This window comes from Bufo gargarizans, chromosome 5, assembly GCF_014858855.1.
Source record: "Bufo gargarizans isolate SCDJY-AF-19 chromosome 5, ASM1485885v1, whole genome shotgun sequence".
In the NCBI taxonomy this organism is placed as follows: Eukaryota; Metazoa; Chordata; class Amphibia; order Anura; family Bufonidae; genus Bufo; species Bufo gargarizans.
This window is the reverse complement of record NC_058084.1, coordinates 1,514,234-1,530,124: the sequence shown is the minus strand read 5'-3', so window position 1 is coordinate 1,530,124 and position 15,891 is coordinate 1,514,234. Positions and strand designations below refer to the sequence as shown.

Genomic DNA, 15,891 nt, shown 5'->3' with positions numbered 1-15,891 from the left:
GGTCCTGCTAGTGTCCGTGCTCCTTATCCGTCCGCGTAGTCTGGCGCGCTCCTGGGGAGGAGGGATGCCACCGCCTGCAGATATCTAGAGTCCGGTCCAGCAGAACCGCAGGGAGTACGGACAGCCAAATACGGAACAGAGGCCTGGACTACACCGCCAGCTGCACTATTTAACTACTTCTGCAGTCCAAATGAATGGGGTCAGTTGGATGCAATCTGGTGGCGGGGTCTTGTGTGCGCCCCCTGCTGGTGCTCTGCTGCACTGACCCCAGAGGTTTGTGGCCTCTGATGCAGATGGTCCATGTGTTGCCATCCTGGTCCCCCGTGGTCCGGCCACAGTTCGCTGACACCTGGTGACAGGGGTGCCTCAGCCTCTTCTTCTGCCCCTTATGCTGGGTCTGAGGCATGAGGCACGCCTGACCTCCGGAGGCTGAGCACAGCAGTGTCTCCACCTGAGTGCAGGAACAGTGGCTAGCAGTCTTCAGGGGTGACATTAGTGCTCGCATTCACTGACAACAAGCAGAGGTCATGACGTGCTTAGGAGCTGAAACACAGAGGGAGGTTTATCCTGAGGGGAATTGCCATCATTCGCAGCAGATTTATGAAATGTCACGGGGTTCTCGGGGCCACCAGCCTGTCGGGGTCCGGCTCCCCCACCGCCAGCTGTTTGGAGAGACCGCTGCGTGAGCACTTGGGCCAGTGACGTCATCGTACATCGGTCACATGACCCTGAGCTGCAATACCAAGCCCAGCCACTATACAGCGGAGGGCGCTGTGCCTGGGGGCCGTATTCACATCACTGACCCGTCAGAGGAGCCGACTATATAAAGACGGATCCCTCGCTTTGAGCATGAGTCGAGCTCCGCACTAAAAATAACGGATCCAGTTTTTAGTTCCGCCCTCTGACGGATCAGAAGAGATACAGAGCGCGGATGTGAATGCCCTCGAAGCTGATCGGTGGCCTATCCGTGGATCTTGGATAACCCCTTTAAGGCTGACACTTCTGTCTTTCCACGCCGCCCCTTTAAGAGTGCGCAGATCATTGTGTTGTTCTATAATTGGTTGATCTGGTTTCATGACCACGCCCACTTTCCCGCCCATTGTTTTGCGTCGATGAGGTAAAAAAGTCGCAAAGTCGGGATTGTGGAGCGCCAGACGTGACCACGCCCCCATGGTGGTCACGATGCAGTGATTGCGCCTCCTGTTCATGCGCTGCCGACGTCTCCATCTTGTTTGTGTACGGATAGGACACGTGAGGGAGGCTCACTGTGCCTCGTGCCTCTGTTCTCCTGGCGGGCCGCACCTCGCAGCCCCTTTTGGTTTTGTTCATTTCTCTTATTGTGCTTTTTTCTGCCAACTTTAAAATGTCACAGGATTCTCATCGGGAACAATGGGGGCCTCTAATAACGGAGCCCCCCGCGCCGGTTACCGGGGTTACCGGGCGTCCGGATGTGGGAGTCCTGAGGAATGCCGGCAGTTACCAGGCAGCCCTTCTTTTATGGTCAGGGCTTTGTGGCGGTGTAATGGGGGCCCCACTGACATGCTGCGGCTGATTTACAGCCCCCCTTACCCTGTGAAAGGAGACACTGTTCCTGGGGGCCCCGCACCCCCCGGCGGGAGGCTTTATTTAGGCCTTCACTAGGGAGGAAGCCTTGTTTGGCCAGATTGGATGTGTCGGGGCCCCTGCTGTATTAGTGGCCCTGGAGTTGTGTGCAGCCGGGGCCCCTGCTGTATTAGTGGCCCTGGAGTTGTGTGCAGCCGGGGCCCCTGCTGTATTAGTGGCCCTGGAGTTGTGTGCAGCCGGGGCCCCTGCTGTATTAGTGGCCCTGGAGTTGTGTGCAGCCGGGGCCCCTGCTGTATTAGTGGCCTCTGAATTCTGTGCAGCCGGGGCCCCTGCTGTATTAGTGGCCCCTGAGTTCTGTGCAGCCGGGGCCCCTGCTGTATTAGTGGCCCCTAGAGTTCTGTGCAGCCGGGGCCCCTGCTGTATTAGTGGCCCCTGAGTTCTGTGCAGCCGGGGCCCCTGCTGTATTAGTGGCCCCTGAGTTCTGTGCAGCTGGGGCCCCTGCTGTATTAGTGGCCCTGGATTCACATAACATTTTTGCCATTCATTTAACGTATACATTAGAAGTAAAGGGGATACAAGAGCGTAACGCACCGCGCCGTTCTAACTTCTTCTTAACGTATGCGGTTTTTGTATGTTAAACGGATGGTAAAAATGTGACGTGGACCGGCCTCGCGTGGCTGATGGCCGCCATAGATTGTGGTTTAAATAATGTCTGCGCTGCGTCCTGAAGGCGCCGATTTCCCCGGTCGCACCGATTCCCGTTCTGTAAAATGGCTGCATGTCAGTTATGTGACTGCGCCCGTCTGCGTGCCGCTGTGATTCCTGCCAGCTCCTCCAGAGGGCGCCAGCAGACCAGGCGACGAGAAGGCCTCACAGCGGGATTGTAGTCACCCACCGTTAACCCCTTAGTGGCCAGTTGTTAGTGATTAGAGGCTCCTTTCTCTCTGTATATAAGATAGGTGTCTCTATAATAGCTGTGTAGTATGGGGGGTACACTGCACAGAGTATAGTGGGGCGCAGTATTACAGGGGAGCACAGAGTATAGTGGGGGGCGCAGTATTACAGGGGAGCGGAGAGTATAGTGGGGCACAGTATTACAGGGGAGCGGAGAGTATAGTGGGGAGCACAGTATTACAGGGGAGCACAGAGTATAGTGGGGAGCACAGTATTACAGGGGAGCACAGAGTATAGTGGGGTGAAGTATTACAGGGGAGGACAGAGTATAGTGGGGGGCGCAGTATTACAGGGGAGCGGAGAATATAGTGGGGCACAGTATTACAGGGGAGGACAGAGTATAGTGGGGGGCGCAGTATTACAGGGGAGCACAGAGTATAGTGGGGAGCACAGTATTACAGGGGAGCACAGAGTATAGTGGGGAGCACAGTATTACAGGGGAGGACAGAGTATAGTGGGGAGCACAGTATTACAGGGGAGCACAGAGTATAGTGGGGTGCAGTATTACAGGGGAGGACAGAGTATAGTGGGGGGCGCAGTATTACAGGGGAGGACAGAGTATAGTGGGGTGAAGTATTACAGGGGAGGACAGAGTATAGTGGGGGGCGCAGTATTACAGGGGAGGACAGAGTATAGTCGGGTGAAGTATTACAGGGGAGGACAGAGTATAGTGGGGGGCGCAGTATTACAGTGGATCGCAGAGTATAGTGGGGAGCACAGAGTATACTGGGGCGCAGTATTACAGTGGAGCACAGAGTATAGTGGGGCACAGTATTACAGGGGAGGACAGAGTATAGTGGGGGGCGCAGTATTACAGGGGAGCGGAGAATATAGTGGGGCACAGTATTACAGGGGAGCACAGAGTATAGTGGGGCACAGTATTACAGGGGAGCACAGAGTATAGTGGGGAGCACAGTATTACAGGGGAGCACAGAGTATAGTGGGGTGAAGTATTACAGGGGAGCACAGAGTATAGTGGGGAGCACAGAGTATAGTGGGGAGCACAGAGTATAGTGGGGAGCACAGTATTACAGGGGAGCACAGAGTATAGTGGGGAGCACAGTATTACAGGGGAGCACAGAGTATAGTGGGGTGAAGTATTACAGGGGAGCACAGAGTATAGTGGGGTGAAGTATTACAGGGGAGGACAGAGTATAGTGGGGGGCGCAGTATTACAGTGGATCGCAGAGTATAGTGGGGTGAAGTATTGCAGGGGAGGACAGAGTATAGTGGGGAGCACAGTATTACAGGGGAGCACAGAGTATAGTGGGGTGAAGTATTGCAGGGGAGGACAGAGTATAGTGGGGTGAAGTATTGCAGGGGAGGACAGAGTATAGTGGGGAGCACAGTATTACAGGGGAGCACAGAGTATAGTGGGGGGCGCAGTATTACAGGGGAGGACAGAGTATAGTGGGGTGAAGTATTACAGGGGAGGACAGAGTATAGTGGGGGGCGCAGTATTACAGTGGAGCACAGAGTATAGTGGGGCACAGTATTACAGGGGAGCACAGAGTATAGTGGGGAGCACAGTATTACAGGGGAGCACAGAGTATAGTGGGGTGAAGTATTACAGGGGAGGACAGAGTATAGTGGGGGGCGCAGTATTACAGTGGAGCACAGAGTATAGTGGGGCGCAGTATTACAGTGGAGCACAGAGTATAGTGGGGCACAGTATTACAGGGGAGCACAGAGTATAGTGGGGAGCACAGTATTACAGGGGAGCACAGAGTATAGTGGGGTGAAGTATTACAGGGGAGCACAGAGTATAGTGGGGTGAAGTATTACAGGGGAGGACAGAGTATAGTGGGGGGCGCAGTATTACAGTGGATCGCAGAGTATAGTGGGGAGCACAGAGTATACTGGGGCGCAGTATTACAGTGGAGCACAGAGTATAGTGGGGCACAGTATTACAGGGGAGCACAGAGTATAGTGGGGAGCACAGTATTACAGGGGAGCACAGAGTATAGTGGGGTGAAGTATTACAGGGGAGCACAGAGTATAGTGGGGAGCACAGTATTACAGGGGAGCACAGAGTATAGTGGGGAGCACAGTATTACAGGGGAGCACAGAGTATAGTGGGGTGAAGTATTACAGGGGAGCACAGAGTATAGTGGGGAGCACAGTATTACAGGGGAGCACAGAGTATAGTGGGGAGCACAGTATTACAGGGGAGCACAGAGTATAGTGGGGAGCACAGTATTACAGGGGAGGACAGAGTATAGTGGGGGGCGCAGTATTACAGTGGATCGCAGAGTATAGTGGGGTGAAGTATTGCAGGGAGCGGAGAGTATAGTGGGGCGCAGTTAACCCCTTAGTCCGCTCTGCGAACTCTGCGCGCCCAGTATGCGCTGGCCTTCCGTTTTTGCAGCTGTACAGGGAAGGCTGGGTTCACATGGCGTCTTACGTTAAATGTGAACCCAGGTCCAGCACGGCTCACATATATACGGCGCCGGGCTTCTGGCGGGACAGGCTCGCCCTGCGTGAATACGTCTGACAGGATATAGACATGTGCAGCAGATGTATACCGCCACATCACGTCTTCACACCGCCTCATGGCTGCCAGACGTCCACACCAGTGCAGTGTGTAAACATGGCGCCCGTCTGTAGTACTTCACCCGTGTGATTATGGGGTCTTATAACGCTCTCCTGTGTCTGAAGGACGCCCCCGGAGTGACAGACACAGGTGCGGGGGCCGTGCAGACCCTCTCTGCGTCCTTGGCAGAGGGCAGCGCTAAAAATGTATAGGAGCGTTTCCTGCTATATATATACTGAGCTGGAGACGACTGTGGCCCCCGTACTGTATATACGATAGGTGTCTCTATAATAGCTGTGTAGTATGGGGGGTACACTGGGGGTCTCCAGGCGCAGTATTACAGGGGAGCAGAGTATAGTGGGGTGCAGTATGACAGGGAAGCACAGAGTATGGTGGGGCGCAGTATTACAGAGAAGCAGGGAGTATAGTGGGGCGCAGTATGACAGGGAAGCACAGAGTATAGTGGGGCGCAGTATTACAGAGAAGCAGGGAGTATAGTGGGGCGCAGTATTACAGAGAAGCAGGGAGTATAGTGGGGCGCAGTATTACAGGGGTGCGATATAATAGGGCACAGTATTACAGGGAGTATAGTGTGGCGCAGTATTACAGGGTGCAGTGTGATGGGGCGCAGTATTACAGGGTGCAGTGTGATGGGGCGCAGTATTACAGGGTGCAGTGTGATGGGGCGCAGTATTACAGGGGTGCGGTGTGATGGGGCGCAGTATTACAGGGGTGCAGTGTGATGGGGCGCAGTATTACAGGGTGCAGTGTGATGGGGCGCAGTATTACAGGGGTGCAGTGTGATGGGGCGCAGTATTACAGGGGTGCAGTGTGATGGGGCGCAGTATTACAGGGGTGCAGTGTGATGGGGCGCAGTATTACAGGGTGCAGTGTGATGGGGCGCAGTATTACAGGGTGCTGTGTGATGGGGCGCAGTATTACAGGGTGCAGTGTGATGGGGCGCAGTATTACAGGGTGCAGTGTGATGGGGCGCAGTATTACAGGGTGCTGTGTGATGGGGCGCAGTATTACAGGGGTGCAGTGTGATGGGGCGCAGTATTACAGGGTGCTGTGTGATGGGGCGCAGTATTACAGGGGTGCAGTGTGATGGGGCGCAGTATTACAGGGGTGCAGTGTGATGGGGCGCAGTATTACAGGGGTGCAGTGTGATGGGGCGCAGTATTACAGGGGTGCAGTGTGATGGGGCGCAGTATTACAGGGTGCAGTGTGATGGGGCGCAGTGTGATGGGGCACAGTATTACAGGGTGCAGTGTGATGGGGCGCAGTATTACAGGGGTGCAGTGTGATGGGGCGCAGTATTACAGGGTGCAGTGTGATGGGGCGCAGTATTACAGGGGTGCAGTGTGATGGGGCGCAGTATTACAGGGGTGCAGTGTGATGGGGCGCAGTATTACAGGGTGCAGTGTGATGGGGCGCAGTATTACAGGGTGCAGTGTGATGGGGCGCAGTATTACAGGGTGCAGTGTGATGGGGCGCAGTATTACAGGGTGCAGTGTGATGGGGCGCAGTATTACAGGGTGCGGTGTGATGGGGCGCAGTATTACAGGGTGCAGTGTGATGGGGCGCAGTATTATAGGGGTGCAGTGTGATGGGGCGCAGTATTACAGGGTGCAGTGTGATGGGGCGCAGTATTACAGGGTGCAGTGTGATGGGGCGCAGTATTACAGGGTGCAGTGTGATGGGGCGCAGTATTACAGGGTGCAGTGTGATGGGGCGCAGTATTATAGGGGTGCAGTGTGATGGGGCGCAGTATTACAGGGGTGCCGGAGTTTGCTCTGGAGTTAATGGCTGACACGAATCTGGCGGTGACTCACTACACGGATCCTGGTTTGATCTGGGCGTTGTCACATAAGGTAAATAGATGCCATCTAGATGAATGTTATAACGCCCGTCTGCTCCTCTGATGAGTGCTGCCATATAACATAACGCTCCGTAATATAATGCAGGCTGCTCTGTAATATCCGGCTATGTGGTATACGCTGCTTTATGTAACGTGTATGATATATGCTGCGTGATGATATATTTCCATGCGTAATACACCACTGCTGTGCTGTAGTGTAATATACACCTGCTGTACGGTATAATGGACGCTGCAGTGTAATATACACCTCTGCTGTACGGTATAATGGACGCTGCAGTATAATACACACCTCTGTACGGTAAAATGGATGATGTAGTGTAATACACACCTCTGTACGGTAAAATGGATGATGTAGTGTAATACACACCTCTGCTGTATGGTATAATGGATGATGCAGTGTAATACACACCTGCTGTACGGTATAATGGATGATGTAGTGTAATATACACCTCTGCTGTACGGTATAATGGATGATGTAGTGTAATATACACCTCTGCTGTACGGTATAATGGATGATGTAGTGTAATATACACCTCTGTTGTACGGTATAATGGACGCTGCAGTGTAATACACACCTCTGTACTGTATAATGGATGATGTAGTGTATTATACACCCCTGCTGTACGGTATAATGATGATGTAGTGTAATATACACCTCTGCTGTACGGTATAATGGCGCTGCAGTGTAATATACACCTCTGTACGGTATAATGGAGGCTGCAGTGTAATACACACCTCTGCTGTACGGTATAATGGAGGCTGCAGTGTAATACACACCTCTGCTGTACGGTATAATGGAGGCTGCAGTGTAATACACACCTCTGCTGTACGGTATAATGGACGCTGCAGTGTAATACACACCTCTGCTGTACGGTATAATGGATGATGTAGTGTAATATACACCTCTGCTGTACGGTATAATGGATGATGTAGTGTAATATACACCTCTGCTGTACGGTATAATGGACGCTACAGTGTAATACACACCTCTGCTGTACGGTATAATGGATGATGTAGTGTAATATACACCTCTGCTGTGCGGTATAATGGACGCTGCAGTGTAATACACACCTCTGCTGTACGGTATAATGGACGCTGCAGTGTAATACACACCTCTGCTGTACGGTATAATGGATGATGTAGTGTAATATACACCTCTGCTGTACGGTATAATGGACGCTACAGTGTAATACACACCTCTGCTGTACGGTATAATGGATGATGTAGTGTAATATACACCTCTGCTGTGCGGTATAATGGACGCTGCAGTGTAATACACACCTCTGCTGTACGGTATAATGGACGCTGCAGTGTAATACACACCTCTGCTGTACGGTATAATGGATGATGTAGTGTAATATACACCTCTGCTGTACGGTATAATGGATGATGTAGTGTAATATACACCTCTGCTGTACGGTATAATGGACGCTACAGTGTAATACACACCTCTGCTGTACGGTATAATGGATGATGTAGTGTAATACACACCTCTGTACGGTATAATGGATGATGTAGTGTAATATACACCTCTGCTGTACGGTATAATGGACGCTGCAGTGTAATACACACCTCTGCTGTACGGTATAATGGACGCTGCAGTGTAATATACACCTGTATCCCGCTCTGGTTATATATAGCGGGCGGCCTGGGTGCCAGGCTGAGGCTTCTTCCTGTTCCCGTCTCGATCGCCATGGAGACGCTGTAAATATTATGATTTGGAGGTTTTCTCGTCCTCCCCCTCCTCATCTCAAGGATCCAATGTACAAATCACGGGAATATTTCCCCGAGATCTGCCCGCGCTGGGCATTCTGCAGGATTAACCCCTGCCGGCTGTGGAGTCCTCCCGCTCCGCACATCTAGCCGGTGCGGTGTCCCCCACAATTCTGCAGAGCTCTCCCCATCGTCGTCTTACAGTTCAGACTGGTCCCAGCTAAAGCTCCCATTGCATTACTGCCCTCCGTTTTGTGTATGCAGGTAATGTGCCAAACATGTGACCCCTCGCCAGACGGAACCTGCCCCCACCACTGTACACCGGCATATGGGGGTGGTATGTACGGTCTGCCGCTGAGGCGTCCCCATTCTGATACCTCCAAGCCTAGATTATATTAATCCCGCTGAGGCGTCCCCATTCTGATACCTCCAAACCTAGATTATATTAATCCCGCTGAGGCGTCCCCATTCTGATACCTCCAAGCCTGGATTGTATTAATCCCGCTGAGGCATCCCTATTCTGATACCTCCAAACCTAGATTATATTAATCCCGCTGAGGCGTCCCCATTCTGATACCTCCAAGCCTGGATTGTATTAATCCCGCTGAGGCATCCCTATTCTGATACCTCCAAACCTAGATTATATTAATCCCACTGAGGCATCCCTATTCTGATACCTCCAAACCTAGATTATATTAATCCCGCTGAGGTGCCCCCATTCTGATATCTCCAAGCCTGGATTGTATTACCCCTATTGAGGCGTCCCCATTCTGATACCTCCAAACCTAGACTATAATAATCTCACAGAAGCGTCCCCCAATGTGATACCTCTAAACCTGGATTGTATTAAAGCCACTGAGGCGTCCCCAATGTGATACCTCCAAACCTGGAATATAATAATCTCGCAGAGGCGTCCCCAATGTGATACCTCTAAACCTGGAATATAATAATCTCGCAGAGGCGTCCCCAATGTGATGCCGCCAAACCTGGATTGTATTAATCCTGCTGAGGCGTCCACAGTCTGATACCTCCAAGCCTGGATTGACATAATTCCTTGGTCTGTCCCTGATTTTCTAGGAGCCGCTCCACCTCATTCTACACTTACCTCTCTACCTCTGAGCACTTACCTCTCCACCTCTGAGCACTTACCTCTCCACCTCATTCTTTACTTACCTCTCCACCTCATTCTACACTTACCTCTCTACCTCTGAGCACTAACCTCTCCACCTCTGAGCACTTACATTTCCACCTCATTCTTTACTTACCTCTCCACCTCATTCTTTACTTACCTCTCCACCTCATTCTTTACTTACCTCTCCACCTCTGAGCACTTACCTCTCCACCTCTGAGCACTTACCTCTCCACCTCTGAGCAATGAGAACTAATCCTGCTGAGACATCCCCAATCTGATACCTCTAAGACTGGATTGTATTAATCCCGCTGAGTTGTCCCCAGTCTGATACCTCAAAGTCTAGATTGACCTAATTCCTTGGTCTGTTCCTGATTTGCTAGGAGCCGCTCCACCTCATCCTTCACTTGCCTCTCCGCCTCCGAGCACTTGCCTCTCAGCCTCCGAGCACTTGCCTCTCCGCCTCCGAGCACTTGCCTCTCCCCTCCGAGCACTTGCCTCTCAGCCTCCGAGCACTTGCCTCTCCGCCTCCGAGCACTTGCCTCTCCGCCTCCGAGCACCTGCCTCTCCGCCTCCGAGCACTTGCCTCTCCGCCTCCGAGCACCTGCCTCTCTGCCTCCGAGCACTTGCCTCTCCGCCTCCGAGCACTTGCCTCTCCGCCTCCGAGCACTTGCCTCTCCGCTTCCGAGCACTTGCCTCTCCGCCTCCGAGCACCTGCCTCTCAGCCTCCGAGCACTTGCCTCTCCGCCTCCGAGCACTTGCCTCTCCGCCTCCGAGCACTTGCCTCTCCGCTTCCGAGCACTTGCCTCTCCGCCTCCGAGCACTTGCCTCTCTGCCTCCGAGCACTTGCCTCTCTGCCTCCGAGCACTTGCCTCTCTGCCTCCGAGCACTTGCCTCTCCGCCTCCGAGCACTTGCCTCTCAGCCTCCGAGCACTTGCCTCTCCGCCTCCGAGCACTTGCCTCTCCGCCTCCGAGCACTTGCCTCTCCCCTCCGAGCACTTACCTCTCCCCTCCGAGCACTTACCTCTCCCCTCCGAGCACTTGCCTCTCCGCCTCCGAGCACTTGCCTCTCCGCCTCCGAGCACTTGCCTCTCCGCCTCCGAGCACTTGCCTCTCCGCCTCAGAGCACTTGCCTCTCCGCCTCCGAGCACTTGCCTCTCTGCCTCCGAGCACTTACCTCTCCCCTCCGAGCACTTACCTCTCCTCCAGTCATTTGGTGCAGTGCTGCACACAGGGAGATGATATGCGGCCACCCTGCGCCCCCCGCTGTCTGTGCGGTGTCGGCCATTGCTGTAAAACCACCTAAACCTGAAAAACCTCACGGATGACTCTGCCGCTTTGTACATGTGTGGGAATCTCACCTGACGCCGTATCCCCCGGGGCGGAAGATATGTTTACTGAGCAGAGGGTAGATCTCACCAGCGTCCTGCAGCCCTGGGCACCGCGCTCTCCATCTGAGACTCCCTCATGTCGGTCGTACATCTGTCAGTCAGCAAAGATTTACCCTTCACGGAGTCTCTGCGGTTTTCAGCGCCTGGTGCCCTGCTGGTACGCGTACTGGGGGCCATGTAAATCAGCAGGATCCTGTCAGCCGCATCCTGCTCCCAGGTATAGACATTAACTTCAGAGCCTGAGGGCGAGAGTAGAAGCTACAGCAGTCAGGGCATGCCCGCCGGGCCACCAACCCACAGTACACTCCACGCCGGGCACATGGGCTTGTGGCATCATGGCTCTGGGCAGGAACAGAGTGCTAGATGACGACAGCCTTATAGCTGTGATCTGTTAAAGATGCATATGCCCAATAGAAGCCTATAGATACAGTACAGGATACGTCTGCTCCATAGAAGCCTATAGATACTGTACAGGATACGTCTGCTCCATAGAAGCCTATAGATACTGTACAGGATACGTCTGCTCCATAGAAGCCTATAGATACAGTACAGGATACGTCTGCTCCATAGAAGCCTATAGATACTGTACAGGAGACGTCTGCTCCATAGAAGCCTATAGATACAGTACAGGATACGTCTGCTCCATAGTAGCCTATAGATACAGTACAGGATACGTCTGCTCCATAGAAGCCTATAGATACAGTACAGGATACGTCTGCTCCATAGAAGCCTATAGATACAGTACAGGATACGTCTGCTCCATAGAAGCCTATAGATACAGTACAGGATACGTCTGCTCCATAGAAGTCTATAGATACAGTACAGGATACGTACAGGATAGTCGGCTCCATAGAAGCCTATAGATACATGTACAGGATACGTCCTGCTCCATAGAAGCCTATAGATACAGTACAGGATACGTCTGCTCCATAGAAGCTATAGATACAGTACAGGATACGTCTGCTCCATAGAAGCCTATAGATACAGTACAGATACGTCTGCTCCATAGAAGCCTATAGATACAGTACAGGATACGTCTGCTCCATAGAAGCCTATAGATACAGTACAGGATACGTCTGCTCCATAGAAGCCTATAGATACAGTACAGGATACGTCTGCTCCATAGAAGCCTATAGATACAGTACAGGATACGTCTGCTCCATAGAAGCCTATAGATACAGTACAGGATACGTCTGCTCCATAGAAGCCTATAGATACAGTGCAGGATACGTCTGCTCCATAGAAGCCTATAGATACAGTACAGGATACGTCTGCTCCATAGAAGCCTATAGATACAGTACAGGATACGTCTGCTCCATAGAAGCCTATAGAGACAGTACAGGATACGTCTGCTCCATAGAAGCCTATAGATACTGTACAGGAGACGTCTGCTCCATAGAAGCCTATTGATACAGTACAGGAGACGTCTGCTCCATAGAAGCCTATAGATACATGTACAGGATACGTCTGCTCCATAGAAGCCTATAGATACAGTACAGGATACGTCTGCTCCATAGAAGCCTATAGATACAGTAACAGGAGACGTCTGCTCCATAGAAGCCTATAGAGACAGTACAGGAGACGTCTGCTCCATAGAAGCCTATAGATACTAGTACAGGATACGTCTGCTCCATAGAAGCCTATTGATACAGTACAGGATACGTCTGCTCCATAGAAGCCTATAGATACAGTACAGGATACGTCTGCTCCATTAGAAGCCTATAGATACAGTACAGGATACGTCTGCTCCTTAGAAGCCTATAGATACAGTACAGGATACGTCTGCTCCATAGAAGCCTATATACAGTAAGGTACCTGTCCATAGAAGCCTATAGATACGTCAGGAGACGTCTGCTCCATAGAAGCCTATAGATACAGTAGCAGGATACGTCTGCTCCATAGAAGCCTATAGATACAGTACAGGAGACGTCTGCTCCATAGAAGCCTATAGATACAGTACAGGAGACGTCTGCTCCATAGAAGCCTATAGATACAGTACAGGATACGTCTGCTCCATAGAAGCCTATAGATACAGTACAGGATACGTCTGCTCCATAGAAGCCTATAGATACAGTACAGGATACGTCTGCTCCATAGAAGCCTATAGATACAGTACAGGATACGTCTGCTCCATAGAAGCCTATAGATACAGTACAGGATACGTCTGCTCCATAGAATCCTATAGATACAGTACAGGATACGTCTGCTCCATAGAAGCCTATAGATACAGTACAGGATACGTCTGCTCCATAGAAGCCTATAGATACAGTAGCAGGATACGTCGGCTCCATAGAAGCCTATAGATACAGTACAGGATACGTCTGCTCCATAGAAGCCTATAGATACATGTACAGGATACGTCTGCTCCATAGAAGCCTATAGATACAGTAGCAGGATACGTCTGCTCCATAGAAGCCTATAGATACAGTACAGGATACGTCTGCTCCATAGAAGCCTATAGATACTGTACAGGATACGTCTGCTCCATAGAAGCCTATAGATACAGTACAGGATACGTCTGCTCCATAGAAGCCTATAGATACAGTACAGGATACGTCTGCTCCATAGAAGCCTATAGATACAGTACAGGATACGTCTTCTCCATAGAAGCCTATAGATACTGTACAGGAGACGTCTGCTCCATAGAAGCCTATAGATACTGTACAGGATACGTCTGCTCCATAGAAGCCTATAGATACAGTACAGGATACGTCTGCTCCATAGAAGCCTATAGATACAGTACAGGATACGTCTGCTCCATAGAAGCCTATAGATACAGTACAGGATACGTCTGCTCCATAGAAGCCTATAGATACAGTACAGGATACGTCTGCTCCATAGAAGCTTATAGATACAGTACAGGATACGTCTGCTCCATAGAAGTCTATAGATACAGTACAGGATACGTCTGCTCCATAGAAGCCTATAGATACAGTACAGGATACGTCTGCTCCATAGAAGTCCTATAGATACAGTACAGGAGACGTCTGCTCCATAGAAGCCTATAGATACAGTACAGGATACGTCTGCTCCATAGAAGCCTATAGATACAGTACAGGAGACGTCTGCTCCATAGAAGCCTATAGATACAGTACAGGATACGTCTGCTCCATAGAAGCCTATAGATACAGTACAGGAGACGTCTGCTCCATAGAAGCCTATAGATACTGTACAGGATACGTCTGCTCCATAGAAGCCTATAGATACAGTACAGGAGACGTCTGCTCCATAGAAGCCTATAGATACAGTACAGGACACGTCTGCTCCATAGAAGTCTATAGATACAGTACAGGATACGTCTGCTCCATAGAAGCCTATAGATACAGTACAGGATACGTCTGCTCCATAGAAGCCTATAGATACAGTACAGGATACGTCTGCTCCATAGAAGCCTATAGATACAGTACAGGATACGTCTGCTCCATAGAAGCCTATAGATACTGTACAGGATACGTCTGCTCCATAGAAGCCTATAGATACAGTACAGGATACGTCTGCTCCATAGAAGCCTATAGATACAGTACAGGATACGTCTGCTCCATAGAAGCCTATAGATACAGTACAGGAGACGTCTGCTCCATAGAAGCCTATAGATACAGTACAGGATACGTCTGCTCCATAGAAGCCTATTGATACAGTACAGGATACGTCTGCTCCATAGACGCCTATAGATACTGTACAGGATACGTCTGCTCCATAGAAGCCTATAGATACAGTACAGGATACGTCTGCTCCATAGAAGCCTATAGATACAGTACAGGATACGTCTGCTCCCCAGAACCTGCATGTTTCCCCCTCTCCTGTGATCTGCTGTATATTATTGCCCCTTGCACTAAGACGATTTGTAGGGGGCCCCGGGTTTGTCGTGTAGCGGTGACCGCCATATTATATCTCGATAGAAATCTTTCCGTGTGATAATAAACCCTTCACATCGGCAGACCTGCCGCTCCCGCCTCCGGCGTCGTTTACAGAAGTTGGGAACTTTCATGGCAGATACTGAAATACAGGCGTGAGTGGCGCCTGGTAGCATCGTGTGTGTGCAGATGACTGAGGTATGAGGCACGTGGTGCCTCCTGGTAACATGCTCCTACATCCTGGCAGATCAGCCATAATCGCTGCTTCCTGTCGTTGCTGTAGAGATGATGCGACATCAGGGCACCACAGAGCGGTATATGTTCGTCATTAGGGCTCATGTCGCGGCTTGTCGGCTTTTGTTGTTGAAAAGTCTCATAATTAGTAGATTTATTAAAGGGCTTGAGCGCTTGATGTGTGTCTCCGCTTGTCCGAGGAGCTGGCACTTGACAGGGCGGTATTGGGGGCTGGGAGTGTGACACATGGTGACAGCTGCGGTATTATTTATCTGTCACCTTGCTGCAGTCTAGGAATATACCTTTATATATAACCCTCTGGTCATACGGCGGAGCTGTCATGTTAACTCTTTGCAGGCGGTTGTCACTCTGGGTAAAGGGCACGTATTGAGGGATTTTGGCAGCTGCACCCCTCGTGGCACGGACGAGATTGGTATGCCATTCATATCCTTCCTACCACCTCTGCCGGGACGCCGCTCTCTGCTTGCACTGCCAGAAGCGCAGAATTTGGAGATTTTTCCTGTCATAAGGTGTAACACGCTGTGCGGGATACAAGGTATGGCACGGACGTGTGCCCGGCATCCCGGGTGCTGAATGGGCACGGTGCACTGGGAGGAGTGGGATTGGCAGCCGTGGTT

At 51.2% G+C, this 15,891-nt stretch overlaps 1 protein-coding gene across 5 annotated transcripts in view; it reads left to right on the top strand.

Annotated features, from left to right (window-relative positions):
• Positions 1-15,891, top strand: part of PLEC (plectin) — a 235,977-nt gene that overhangs the window by 68,246 nt on the left and 151,840 nt on the right. The gene's annotated exons all lie outside the window — the stretch shown is intronic.